General features: G+C 53.1%; 1 long non-coding RNA gene across 2 annotated transcripts; it reads left to right on the forward strand.

The window, feature by feature from the left end:
• Positions 1 to 213: 213 nt before the first annotated feature.
• Positions 214 to 12,310, forward strand: LOC122433591. Of its 2 annotated transcripts, XR_006267126.1 has the most exons (4): positions 214 to 412; positions 3,131 to 3,310; positions 9,125 to 9,260; positions 10,711 to 12,310. It is a non-coding gene; the product is annotated as an uncharacterized LOC122433591 (long non-coding RNA). The 2 variants fall into 2 exon arrangements; XR_006267125.1 differs by lacking the exons at positions 9,125 to 9,260; positions 10,711 to 12,310 and adding an exon at positions 7,404 to 7,866 and having other exon boundaries at positions 3,131 to 3,475.
• Positions 12,311 to 13,671: the final 1,361 nt, after the last annotated feature.

Consider the following 13,671-nt stretch of genomic DNA (forward strand, 5'->3'; position numbering starts at 1 on the left):
GCCTCACTGTGGGCAGTCAGGGGTCGTCCTGCCGGCCGGGCTAGGTCAGACACGGACTTCGACCTTGGCTTTGCAGAAGGCGCCCGGACAGTGGCTTCTCGCCTGGGGCGGGAGCTCCGCACCCAGAGGAGGAGGAGGCGTCTGCAGTCCTGTGCCCATCACCTGAGCTGCACCAGGCGGGCGGGGAGGATAACAATTATTGGGAGAGGTTAAAAAAAAAAAAATCATTATCAAATAACTACAGCTTGAAAAAGTTGGCGGGCGGGACGGAAAACGCGGCCTGGATCGCGCGGTGGCCGCCTCCGCTCCAGGCGCGCCGCGCCGCGCCGCGGTAGCCAAAAATGCGAGGAGGAACATCTGTAACGCATTTAAGGGATGTTCACCTTTGAGACCGCGCCGCTGGATGGAGGCGGTGAGTTCACGCGAAAGGAAAAACTCTTTAAGAGGGTTTCCCTTAGGGGACCTGCCTGGCGGGGCAGAGCAGGACTGCACGGCGGGGTGGGGGTGGGGTGGAGGGCTGGGGGTGGGGAGGGCCTGGGACCACCTCTTTGAGCCTCAGTTTCCCCCAGTCTGTACCACAGATGGTTGCGTTTTTTGGTTTTTTTTTTAAAGGGCCCTTCCAGTGGGGACATTCGGAGAGTCCCCTTTTAGTCACCTGTGATCCTGTGAGTGTCGCTGGTGGAAGGAGAAGGACCAGGCTTTGGGTGGGGACTGGGCGGGGCCCCCATCGCCTCCTGCGGGTTGCCAGGCCCCTGTCATTGCATTCCCTCCACATTCCAGAGCCCAGGACGTCTTCTGGGTGAGCGTTTCTCTCCTGAGCGAGGCCAAACCCGCCTTCCTGAACAGTCTCCGCTCTGTCCCTGCAGGGGAGAGCAGCGGACCCTCCGTTCTCAGTGGGAGAGGTGACCTTGTCCCGCCAGGCTTCCTATCTCTGGCCAGTCTCACCTCTTAGGTCTTCATCACAGCCCTCCCTCCCTCAGGCCTTGGCTCCCCTAAAGCCCCCTAGCCCTGATCCCCACCACTCATCAACTTCCCCCTGGGGATTTGCATCTCAGGGTGGTCAGCCCCAGCCCCTCCCCCAGTCACTTTGCAGGTGGGCCAACCTCTGAGCTTTTCAAAGTTAGAGGGGAGGCTGGGGAGGCGCAGGAGTGAAGTGCAGGGACTCTTCCCTGGGGACTGCCCCCCCCCCCACAGGAAGCCCACTCGCCCAAGAGAGGCTTAGCTGGGACAAGCCCATGGTCCCAGGATTTCTATCCACAGTACTATGTCCCTCCCAGCCTCTGCTCAGCAGGAGACAGAAAGCACTGGAAACCGTATTGCTAGGTGCAGTCAGAAGCACGGACCGTCCCTTTGCACAGGCTGATCAAGTGCTCCTTGAAAAATGCTTCAGAGGGTAGATTTTGTGTGATATGTATTTTCTAAGAGTAAACATAAATCGGGGGGGCGGAGGGCGGTGAGGGCAGAGGGGTGGAAGCAGAGCAAGAATTTGAACTCAGGCTATTTGGCCCCAGAGTCTGTGCTCTTAGCTCTGAGCTGGACTATGAACCTAGTGAAAGTGAAGTGTTAGTCATTCAGTCGTGTCCAACTCTTTTGCGACCCCATCACTGTAGCCCACCAGACTCCTCTGTCCATGGAAATCTCCAGGCAAGAATACTAGAGTGGGTTGCCATACCCTCCTCCAGGGATCAAACTCGAGTCTCCTGCACTGTAGGCACCAGGGAATCTAGAAATGCTCAAAAAACGTTTGTTTGGGAAGGCGGATGAGTGGCTTCAGAAACTTTCAAACAAGTCAGTTTTCCTTCCACTCCCTGAGGCCTTGGTGTCCCCATCTTACCCACGGTCCTGGGCATTTGCGGTCCCCACGTGTGTCTTCACAGTGGGGTTTGTGAGGACCAGTTTCTGCATTTTCAGCTGTCTCTCCGTCCCTTGCTTGTCTCTGTCCTCCCTCAATCACCTCCCGGGTAGCACTTCCCTGCCTGGTTGTGCACATGTGTTTGTGCATGCGTGTGTGTGCGTGTGTGTTGGGGGGGGCAGGGGCAGCCAGGCAGCAGAGGCACTGAAGTCGGCCACCTGGAGCTCTCACACCGTCTCCCTCCTCGGGCGTTGTGTTTTTATTTACACCTCACCTGCTACATGGCCGTGATCTGTGGCAACATCTGAGAAATTCCATGATTCTCTTAGGCACTGCCTTCTTTCCAGAATCCCAGAATTCTAGAGTGGTCACGCTGTTGCAATTCCATCTGGGCCCTTCCCCTGAGTTTTTGCTACCTGAACTAAAGTCCAGACTCCAGGGGTCTGGTTCCATGAGCTCTCCCTGGCAGAAGGAATCTGTTTCAAGATAACAAGTAAAAAAAATCTCCTTTTCCATCCCTGGTCAGAGTCTGGCCAACCCAGTCCGAGGCCCTGCCTCCGTCTCTGGTGTAGGGGAGTTTCTTCCAGTTGGACCCGACTCAGCTCTACCCCTCTCTTCACTCATCGCTTCTGTTTCTTACACGGCTCAGACACTGCACAGGTTGGGAGAGCTGAACAGAGGTTCAGGGTTAGCCAGATCTGGGTCAACCTTGAACGTGGACCCTGGACAGGCCCTGAGGGCTATTTCAGGGGGCTTGGGAGCTGGCTGACCTCCAGTGATCAGGGATCCAGACCCTAGCCTCCCTGGGTGAGAGGCAGAGTAATGTTTGGTCAGGAAGTGGTGTATCTTAGGTGGGTGGGCATCTGGGGACAGGAGCTGATAGGAGGAAGGGCGGGCAGCCTGGCAGTGCTGAGTGAGGCTGAGGAAGGGCTCTGGTGTCTGGGAGAGATGAGGATGGCTAGGTGTGGATGCGGCCCCAGACCACCAAGGGTTCTGCGCAGATTGATATGGACAAGGTGGAGCCCAGGAGAATGAAGGACACACATTAGACCTGGGCCATGGGGTCCGATGCAGCTCCCAGTCCCTGGCAGCAGGAGGTCTTTACCCAAGGAAGTAGGAGGCTTAAGTTTCTGTAGCCAATTTCTCACTTTGCTTTGTCACAAAGAACCCAGAGTTCCTAATTCACAGACCATAACAAGTCCCTGAGCTCAGGAGACCCAGTGCATCTTAGTTATCTACTTGGTGGATTTTTTTCTTTTCTTTTTTTTTTTTTTGCAGCTCCCTGCCTCTTCCCCATAGCCAGAGGAGTTCAGGACAGGCCAACTCACTTCCACTCGCCCAAGTCAACCCCGTGTGGAAGACGGAGCCTGACATGGCAGGGCAGCTGGATGGGGCTTTGGTCCTTGACTGCATGGGCCCTGGCGTGTCCCTTCCAACGTGGACCCTGCAGCCATGCAGGTGACTGAGGGGACTTGCTTGGCTCCGCCTTGCTTGTCCCAAGAGGCTGGTTCTGGCACCAACTGTCACTGAATAGTAAACAACCAGCACCAAAAACCCCCTAAGAAGTTTAAGATAAGAGACACCCCTTCGGGGAAGGAAGAACAAAACCTAACAGGAAGCCAAGTGGGTAAACCGTTACTGGTGTCGATGTGAGGGTTGCATCTCTCTGTCCCAGGCTGGAGACGCTGTGCTTTCGGCTCTCGGGCTGGCCTGGGATGGGGGCGTCACAGAGGGGGGATTGAGGTACACCTGCCAGGGGGCGGGGCTGGGGAGCGGAGTGACTGTCATGTCATCTCCTCCCGTGATGCTCTGGGTCCTGCCCAGGTCCCTCCAAGTGGCACGTGAAGGCAGAGAGACTGGGAGCAGGGGCCCCGAAGCCAGACAGGTCACTGTGTGGTTGCTGAGTGTCCTTGGGAAGTCAGTGACCCTCCGGAGTCCCCTGACCTTTCTGAATGTACCCCCTCAACCATGTCATGGGGGTGCTGAGGGGACTCACCACGATAACTCAGGCTGAGAGGCTAGTTTGGTGCCTGCCAAATGGTGAGCACCATGGCTCAGCAAGGCTTGAGGAAAGGCTGAGTGGTGCACTTTGCAGACCTGGAGCTGGGTGAGGAAAAAAAAAAATTCCTTAACCATCTGGAGCTGGGGCAAGTTTCCTAGAGAAGAAGCCCTCCACCCCCAGCCTGGACACCATCATCTCAGAGGAAAAGGAGAGAGAGAGAGAGAGGTCTTAATCAGAGCTTGAGAATTAGGAATCAAGCACTTTAAAATTTTTTATTATTTATTTCTATTTTATTTTTAAAATTTTATTTATCTTTTTGCCCCACCATGCGGGATGTGGAATCTTAACTCCCTGGCCAGGGATGGAACCCGTACCCCCTGCCATGGAAGCGCTGAGTCTTAACCACTGGACTGCCAGGGAAGTCCCAAATCAAGCACTTTTAACTGAACACACCAGACATTGATTCGGCACCTAGTTATGTGCAGGGTGAGAGGGTGAAAAGATGCCAGGGTGTGTCCTCAGCCAGCACCATCTGGTGCGGGACCGGAAGTGGATGCTCTCATACAGGCTGTGATGTGGGGTGGGGTGGTGGGCATGGAGAAAAGAGAGAGGGCCACGCGTTCAGGTGGGGAATGTCCAAGAAAGGAGGGGAAAGGGATCTAGGCCTTGGGAGGCAGCAGGGAGGGAGCAGGGAGGAGAGGACATTCTAGGTGCAGGGGTGCTCTGCGAGGGGCTCCGAGAAGCACGGGAGGAGGGAGGGGAGGAGGGAGAAAGGAGGAGGGTCCCCAGGGCCCGGACTCGGTCACTGAGTTCCCTGCCTTAACCAGGCACCCTCCCCAGGAGGTGGAGGGGTAGACGGTGGCCCATGACTCACTCTGCCCAGCTAGGCCTGGACAGCTGTGCAAATAGACTGAGGAAGGGGCTCCCAGGCCACACCACCCTGCCTCCCTCTCTCTTCCTCTCCAGGGGCTGCTCCACGCCACCTCGATCCCCCTTGCCTGCGCCAATGCCTGTTCTCTCCCTGAGACTGCAGGAATGTCAGTGGAAGTCCTCAGTGGCCCTGGAGTTCTCCTGGACCTTCAAGGAGGAGGAGCAAGATGTGAGGTCTCTCTACATGGAGAATCTCACCTCCTAGGTCCTCTAAGCATGACTCCAAGGTTCAGGCCCCTAGTAACAGCACCCACATGCCCATCTGGCCCCCATCTGGCCCCTCTGGTGGTTCATCCACCCTCTGACCCACTGGCACTCAGCGCTGAGCCAGACCACACAGCTTGCAGCCGCAACACCTCTTCCTATCTAACTCCAGGAATGTTGCTGCTGGTCGTGTTAGTCACTCAGTCATCTCTGATTGCGACTCCATGGGCTGTAGCCCACTAGGCTCCTCTGTCCATGGGATTCTCCAGGCAAGAATACTGGAGTGGGTTGCCATTCCCTTCTCCAGGGCATCTTACCCACCCAGGAATCGAACCCAGGTCTCCTGCATTGTAGATGGGTTCTTTACCGTCTGAGCTATCAGGGAAGCTCAGGGGTCAGGGCCCAATTCCCTGTGTCCTGATCTCAATTGTTACTCTTTCCCCTCTCAGGAAATATCACCACTGGGAATTCCCTGGTGGTCCAGTGGGTAGGACTTGCTGCTTTCACTGCCAAGTGCAATATCTGGTTGGTGCAATATCTGGTTGGGGAACTCAGATCTTTCGATCCATGTGTTGTAGCCACATTTTAAAAATGAAATAGTGCCACCCTCTACCGAGTTGCTCTGGCCAGAAACTTGGGGTTGATATCTGGGGTCCTGACGCCTCCAACTCCTACCCCTTTTTGCTCTAACTTGACATTACACTGTGTAAGTTTCAGCTCCAAGATATACCTCATCCACTGGTCGCCATCTCCACGGCCACCACCCCGGTCTCCTCTGCCGTCCTCTACTGCCTGCATGTTGGAACAGTCACAGTCCCTCTACCTGCCATCCCTCTGTCCTTCACATAGCAGCCCGAGTAGTTAAAAACTTGTCAATCAAAAAAAAAAAAATTGTCGATCAGATCATGTTTCTCTCTGCTGAGAACATGGAGGGGAGAAGGCTTGTGTAGGGAACCAGTGAGGGTAGTGAGGGTGGGCTGGGAAGGTCAGAGTTTGTGTTTCCCTGAAAAGAGCCCTGGGCTAGAAGGCTGAGAGCCTGGCTTCCTTCCGAGAGTTATAGCCTTTCTCTGAGCCTCAGTTCCCCCATCTGTAAAATGGGCATAAGTGGTCCTCCCCTCCAAGGGTTGGTTTGAGGACAAAGTGAATCAAAATGTGTGTGCTCAGGCCTGGGCCAGTGGTGGGCCCCTCACCAGGGCTGGATGTGAGCACCCGGATCTGTCTTGAATCCCCCTGCAGAAAGTGGAATAGAAGTCTGTTTTCCTGGCCAAGGTTTCTCTGCCTGTTTGGGCAGGGTTTCCTTCCCTGGTGTTTCTGATGAAGTTTTACAGGTCACAGGATTTCCACTGCCGGACTGGCGATGACTCGGGCTCTCACCTGACCCTTTCTGAGAGCAGGGCCCCTATCCTGCCTCTTCTTCTTTTTTTAAAAAATATTTGTTTATTTATTTGGCTGTGTGGGGTCTTCATCTTGGCATGTTGGATCATTGGTTGTGCCATGCAGACTCTTAGTTTGGGGTCTAGTTCCCTGGCCAGGGATTGAACCCGGGCCCTCCTGCCTTGGGAGCTCGGAGTCTTAGCCACTGGACCACCAGTGAAGTCCCCTGCAGCTCCTTCTTGCTGCCGTTTGTTCCAGCTCCATTGTTGGGGGGCACAGAGGCTTAGGAATGCAGAGTGGAACCAACAAGGAAAGTGGCACAGAACCCTCTCATCCCGCCCCCACCTCCAGTCTGACCAGCTGACTCCCCACTGCCTATAACTCTGGCCCAGTTTATTCAACCGAAGAAAAACGCGGAGAACTCGGCCTCCCTGATATGAGGGTGAGATGTATATAGGTCAGGGGCGAAGGGAGTGCCCGGGAGAGGGAATAGCCAGGAAGAATGTTCAGAGGCTCTTCCTGTTTTGCTCCTACTACCCCCCGCCCCGTCCCCTTCTGTCAGCACCATCGCCCAGCATCCTCCCCACCTCTACAAGGGCTCAGAAGAAGGATCCAGAATGCCCGTGCTTATCACAGAGGAAGCCAACAGATCCTATGGGGACGGCAGAACCCTTCCCCAAGCCCTGATCCAGAGAGCCTGTCACTGCGTGAATTCCTGCAGTGTGATCACATCACTGAGTCCCCACTTCCCTACCTGGCAGGAAATGACTGTCCTGCCCAGCCTTGTGGGGTGACATAAAATCCATGCCTGTGTCTGCCTCATCCTACATCAGACCGCCCTTAAGGGGTGGGCTGGAGATTGCAGCCCCCCTCTTCCTCTGCTTGATGGAGAGGGGAGTGAATGGTGGACGTGGTCCCCAAAAGCAGTGACATGCCAAGTGGGGGACCCTGGGTGCAGGCGTTGAAGGAGTGCCTCATCTGTAGAGAATTTAGTCCCAACAACAAAAGTGACTCAGTCGGCTTGCTCTGTTATCACCGCAGGTCGGCAGTTCTGAACAACGTCGGGGATAAAACGCTCCTTTGCACCAGAACAGCCGGTGCCCACCGTCCACCTCTTGCTGTCTCTCAGGGGAGCAGACCCCTGGGCGCCTGGCAAGTGACTCTTCCTGCTCAGTGCTGGCCCTCTTTTCTGACTGATCTGGCACGAGGAGGAAATGAACTTGGAGAGGTCAGAGGGCATAAAGAGGTCAAAGTGGCAGGTCAGAAGTCAAGACCTTTCTCCGCTTATCACTCTCCAGGGCCTTCCCCTAATGATCCAAGAGAGAGGTGCAGGGCCCAGGCTGTGCAGGACCCTGTCCATCAAGGCAAGGAGTTTGGATTTTATTATCCTCACGGCAAGAAGCCCTTGGAGGGTTCCAGGCACAGAAGGGCTGTGATCTGATCTGTGTTTGGGGAGAATGGGAAAATTTAGGAAGCTGAACGTGAGAATGGGCTTCATGGAGAGTTTAAAACAACATTCGTTCGTCCTGTCTACAAGGCTTTTGACATTTTTTTCCCTCTTGTTTTTGTTTTTGGCTGCTCTGGGTCTTTGTGGCTGTGCACAGGTTTTCTCTAGTTGTGGCGAGCGGGGGCTCCTCTCTAGTTCCTACATTTGGGCTTCTCATTGTAGTGGCTTCACTTGCTGTGGAGCACGGGCTCTAGATCACAGGCTCAGTAGTTGTCGCTCATGGGCTTAGTTGCCTCTCGGCATGTGGAATCTTCCTGGGCCAAGAGTTGAACCCGTGACCCCTGCATTGGCAGACAGATTCTTAACCACTGGACCACCAGGGAAGTCCTACGAGGCTTTTTGAATCACTGCCATGGGCCAGGCTCTGGGCCAGCTGTGGTGGGTGTCAGTAAGGGTGAAGCAGACAGGCCTCTGCCCTCAGGGGGTGCACAGCCTGGGTGGGGAGACAGACATTAAAAATCTCACCGACATTAACATGCGGACCAGCGTCAGAAAGATGTGCAGGAGTCATGGGGCATCCGAGAAGGCTTCCGTAAAGTCTCTTTAGCAGGAGACTCAAGACAGAGTGAATTAACTATTAGGTTGTCCAGCGGCCTGGAGGGAAGAGGGGACAGGGGAATTGGAGGAGCTGAAATAAGGCCAGGAAATGAGGAGACTGTGGTGGCCATGAGCTGGGAAGTCCCCGAGCTGGCAGGGTTTCCAGAAGACACACCAGGCCAAATTCAGGAACCTTGTCTTTATCCTGGGAGGGGCTTTAACCCAAGGAAGGGGTCCTGATTTGAGTTGTGTTTTCTGTTTGTTTTAGATATAATGACCTATAACACTGGATTGGTTTCAGGTGTACAATATAGTGATTTGATATTTGTATATATTGCAATGTAATCATCAAGAGAAGACTAGTTAACCTCCATCACCACTTAGTTACAAAATTTTTTTTCTTGGGATGAAAACTTTGTTTGGCCTCTCTGCATGGTATGTGGGATCTTAGTGCCCTGACCAGGGACTGAACCCACACCCCCTGCAGTGGAAGCACAGAGTCTCAACTACTGGACCACCAGGGAAGTCTTGGGATGAAAACTTTTAAGACCTATTCTCTTAGCATCTTCCAAATGTATGATTAACAATAGTCCCTACACTGTATATCCCATCCCCCAAATTTATTTATTTTATGGCTGGAAGTTTATACTTTTTAACTCCCATCTCCCACTTCTCTCACTTCTCGTCGTGTTGTGTTTTACAATATTACCCAAACAAGAGCAACAGAGCCAAAGCCAGAGAACCCAGCACTGGCCTGGCCCGGCCTCAATCACCCACCAGGAGTCACTGACCCAGCGAGTGGAGAGTTAGACTGCCAGGCTCCGAGTGGCACAGCCGTGACGGCGGCGGGGAAGGTATGGCCCCGGGCGGCGTGTGGTTAGTCGGGCAGGTTCATGTGTGCACAGCCCCCCGTGGGCCCTGGGGTGCGGCCCAGCCCTCCGGCGTGAAGGCGCCAAGAAATATGAGTTGTTCCTTTTATAGTCTCGGTGACCGCAGCCTTTGGCCTTGATAAGTAGATGATGTTGATTCATGACCTCGGACTTCTAGTCACAAAACCACAGTCTGGCTCAGGATATTTCACCAGGGAGGGGAGAGATAGCTGATCAAAATGCACCTGTGACTCTCTCTAGTCTAGGATGGGAATTTGGGGTGGTGTTTTTCTGGGGGAGGAGGGGATCTTAGTTCCCTGACCAGGAATAGAACCCTCGCCTCCTGCTGTGGAAGTCTTAGCCACTGGACCACCAGGGAAGTCCTTTGAATCTCCTTAGTCTGAATCGTGAGAAACTCTGTCCAGTTGGTGCTGGCTTGGCTCGGCCTGAGAGTGCTGTTTTTCTGCTTGGCTTGTTGGGAGCAAGTAACCTTTGCAGAGAAAGAGCGGCTGCTGGAGGCAGGAGTGGAGCTGGCTGGGCTGAGCGGGTATGTGGAGGCCTCTTCCTCCCCTGAGGCTGCAAGAGGGTTGCTGCTATTGTGCGTGTGTTTTATTTTTATTCTTCAAATACTTTTATTTATTTATTTATTTTTGGCTATGCCGGGTCTTTGTCGCTGTGCGGGCTTCTCTCTGGCTGCAGAGGGCAGGGCTTACTTTCTGGTTGCGGTGTGGGTCTTCTCGTTGGCTCCTCTTGTTGAGGAGCACAGACTCGAGGGTGTACTGGGTTTGATAGTTGTGGCTTCCGGGCTCTAGAGCACAGACAGGTTCACTAGTTGTGGTGCATGGGCTGAGTTGCTCCTTGGCAGGTGGGCTCTTCCTGGCTCGGGGATCGAACCCGTGTCTCTTGTATTGGCAGGCAGATTCTTTACCCCTGAGCCCTCAGGGAAGCCTTGTGTGTGTGTTTTAAATAACAGCTTTATTGGGATATAGTTCACATGCCATGCAATCCACATTCCACAGGGCAGCGAAAAGTCTGGGTGCCACAACTACAGAGCCCATGCGCCACAAGCACTGAAGCCCTTGGGCCCTAGAGCCTGTGCTCTGCAATGAGGAAAGCCGCCTCAATGAGAAGCCCTCACACCACAGTTAGAGTGTAGCCCCCCTGATCCCCTCGACTAGAGAAAGCCGGCATGCCTCAATGAAGAGCAGGTGTAGCCAAAAATAAAATAATATTAAAGAAAAAAGAAAAAAATCCCCCAAATGGGTTATTCATCTTTTTATTATTGAGTTGGAAGGAATTTTTTCTTTTAATATATATATATCCTAGATACAAGTCCCTTATCTGGCACATGATCTACAGTGTATACAGCAGGTTATTTTGACCCCTGCAGACCATTTTCCATTGAGTGGATACCCTACTTTTCTTTTCCTTTTAGTGGAATTCCAACTAATACATGTAGAAAGAACAATGGACTTGAGAACCACCATCTGGCAAATACCACACTACAAATTTTTTCTGGCAAGAATCATGAATGGATGTTAAAATTGATGGACAAAAAAGTATATGAGAAACAGGATATTTAGAGTCTTAAAGTAGCCTCCCCACTGGACACTTATTAGTGGGAAAGGGAAAATAGCAACTTTACATTGGAGAAACTTGGCAGACATCTTAATCAAAAGTCAAAATTAATATCCGCAATATCAAAGACAAACACATCACGTGCCCCCTGATATGATGCAGTGACAAAGATACAACCTGCTTTTGTGGTATCTTTACCAAAAATGCCTACCCTGAAATTAATGGTGGAGAAGCATCAGAAAATGCCAATAGAGAGGCATTCTAGAAAACAAGCAGCCGGTACTGTTTAAACGTGTCAGGGTCATGAAAGACAAAGACGAGAAACTGTTTCTGATTCAAGAAGACTATGTATGGCCTCATGGCAACTAAAAGCAAAGTGATCCTCTATTGAATCCTGGATCAGAAAAAAGAGCAGGAGTGGGACCACCTGGGAAATTCAAGTAAGGGTTTTGATTATGTCAGAATGTTTCCTGATTTTGATCATCGTATTGTGTAAGATGTTAATATTTAGACAGCCTGGATAGACTATACAGGAATTCTTCGTACTATGTTTGTAACTTTTTGGAAAGTCTGAAATACCTCAAAATGAAAAGTTAACAAAAACCACAGCAAAATTCTGCTTTTAAAACTCCTTTATTGGCCGTTGGCCTAAGGAGGGAGTTCCTTTAGCCAGACTGTCACCAGCCTTGAGATCTGGCTCCAGCCCACCTGGAGCATCAGGTCTGGCGCTCAGCAGCACACAGGGTGATGCTGCCCGTCATCCTTCGCTGTTACGGCAGGTCCCACCCCTACTCATCTTCCTCCCTTTTTTCCTTCTGAGAAGTACTGAGACTTGGCCCTTAACAGGAGATCACCTTCCAGGAACTCCCAGTCTGGTGATGGAGGCAGACACAGAATCTGACAACAACAGTGCAGAGTGAGCTGGGACTCAGTGGTGGATTCTGTCTCAGCTGCCTCCTCCGCGGGTGAAAATTTCAAGGCTGACTTTCCCATCACCTCGTTGGTGAAGCTTTGTGGCTCCTCCAAGTAGAGGGAGCTGCCCTCATCCATCCTCCCTGAGTCTGTACCGTGGGTCCCTTTTCAAAGCATCTCCCATCGGCTCTGCCCAGGAAGTCTTCTGAGGGGCTTCCGCGATCCTGGGGCTCCTTGATGTCTGGATCTGTGCTCCGTTCAATTCTGGATGCCCCTAAAGCAAGACGTTGTCAGGAACTAACTGTGTCTTCTGTGATGATGAGTCTGGTACCAGGGCAGTGGGATAAAAACCCTCATTTTGAGAAGTGAATCCTCCTGCTTCAGAAAATCGATTGGACTCTCTGGAGAACAGGACCCTGGGAGTTGGGCTGCTATGCTTGGACAGAGGCAGGATTGAGGGGTGGGAGGAGGAGGGGGAAAGGGGAGTGGCAGGGCAGAGATGGCAGACAGACATCTAGGGGGAGGGATTTTAACAGATTCCTATAATTACAAAGCAGATGCCTCTGCCTCTCCAACTGTCAGTAAACCTACTACCCACACAGATGCCTGGTGTGAGTGGGATTGGGGATGGAAGCTAAGGAAAAGGATTTCCACATCGGGGCGGCAGTGGTGGAGGACTAAGGTATCTTGAGCAAGGAGCCGAGACTGTCTCCAAACTGGTGTTCAATAGAAGCAGGGCTCTGGGTCAAGGACAACCGAGATGAAACCAGTCTTGTCCCCAACCCAAGACTCCACAGCCATCTTGGAAAGAAGTTCACATTCCTCCACCATCCAGGGGCTGTGGATCATTCTGGTGTAGCCTTGCAGGGGTCAGGATGACCCTCCTGGCTCCAGCTGGCAACACCAGTGCGTGAGTCTCTGGGGGCCACTGCAAGGAGGAGCAGAGACCCCTCGCGCTTTGACTCTTGCAGCCCAACTGGTGGTGGACACTGGCCTGGTTCCCTCTAAGAACTTCTTGGGAACTTCCCCTGCCTGGGTGTCGGGGGGAAAGCGTGATTCCAAAGAGATGCACCCTACTCAGTGCCTCTCAGGGAACCTCTCCTGCTGCCTCGTGCCTGGGCATCTGCATGACAAACGTCCCTGGCAAACAAACGGAGAGGTTGAAATGTCCAAGTTCAGATCAGTGTGGTAGAACGGGGGCCTTGAAGCCAGTCGGTGGCTCCAGATTTATTTCCTGGGAATTTTTCTTCCCCACTGGATTTGCTGAGAAAGCCACAGGGGATGAAGTGGCAGGCGTTGCCCCACCCTATACCCCCATTTTGCACAGGCACAAGCTGAGCCTGGCTTGAGCAGGGGCGGTTCTGGCAGGGGTAGGTGTGGCCACCAAGCCCCAAGGCCACCCTGCCATCCCTCCTCTCTGGAGCCCAGAGACTGCTGGCTTCTCCCTAGGGTGAGCACGCTCACTGACACTCAGTCTTTCAGCAAACATTCCCTGATTGGCTCCTAACTGCCAGGACTGTGCTTGGTGCAGCGTCTCAGGGTGGACCAGACATGACCCCTGCCCGCAAGGGGTCACCATCTGGTAGAGAGACAGACATAGTGATGGGCAGTTACCATATGGTGTGGAAGGGCATTGGCAGCTGTCACCTAGGAGCGCCGTGGAGGCACCTGGCCCAGAAGGGGTAGGCTGGGTTCTTCCTGAAAAAGAAGATAAGAAGCTGAGTCTTAAAGGAGGAGGAGAAGGAGTTAGTGGAGGTGGGGGGTGGGAGGCAGAGGCATGGAGGGGAAAGCCACACCCGTAACCAGGGGCTGGCCTCAGAATCCCAGGGCACCCCACCACTCAGATCCTTGTCCTGGTCCCTCACAAGCCAGGGAGGGCCCAGCCTGGTGACCTTCATTCCCTCCT

The sequence above is a fragment of the Cervus canadensis genome, chromosome 32 (assembly GCF_019320065.1).
Source record: "Cervus canadensis isolate Bull #8, Minnesota chromosome 32, ASM1932006v1, whole genome shotgun sequence".
NCBI lineage: Eukaryota > Metazoa > Chordata > Mammalia > Artiodactyla > Cervidae > Cervus > Cervus canadensis.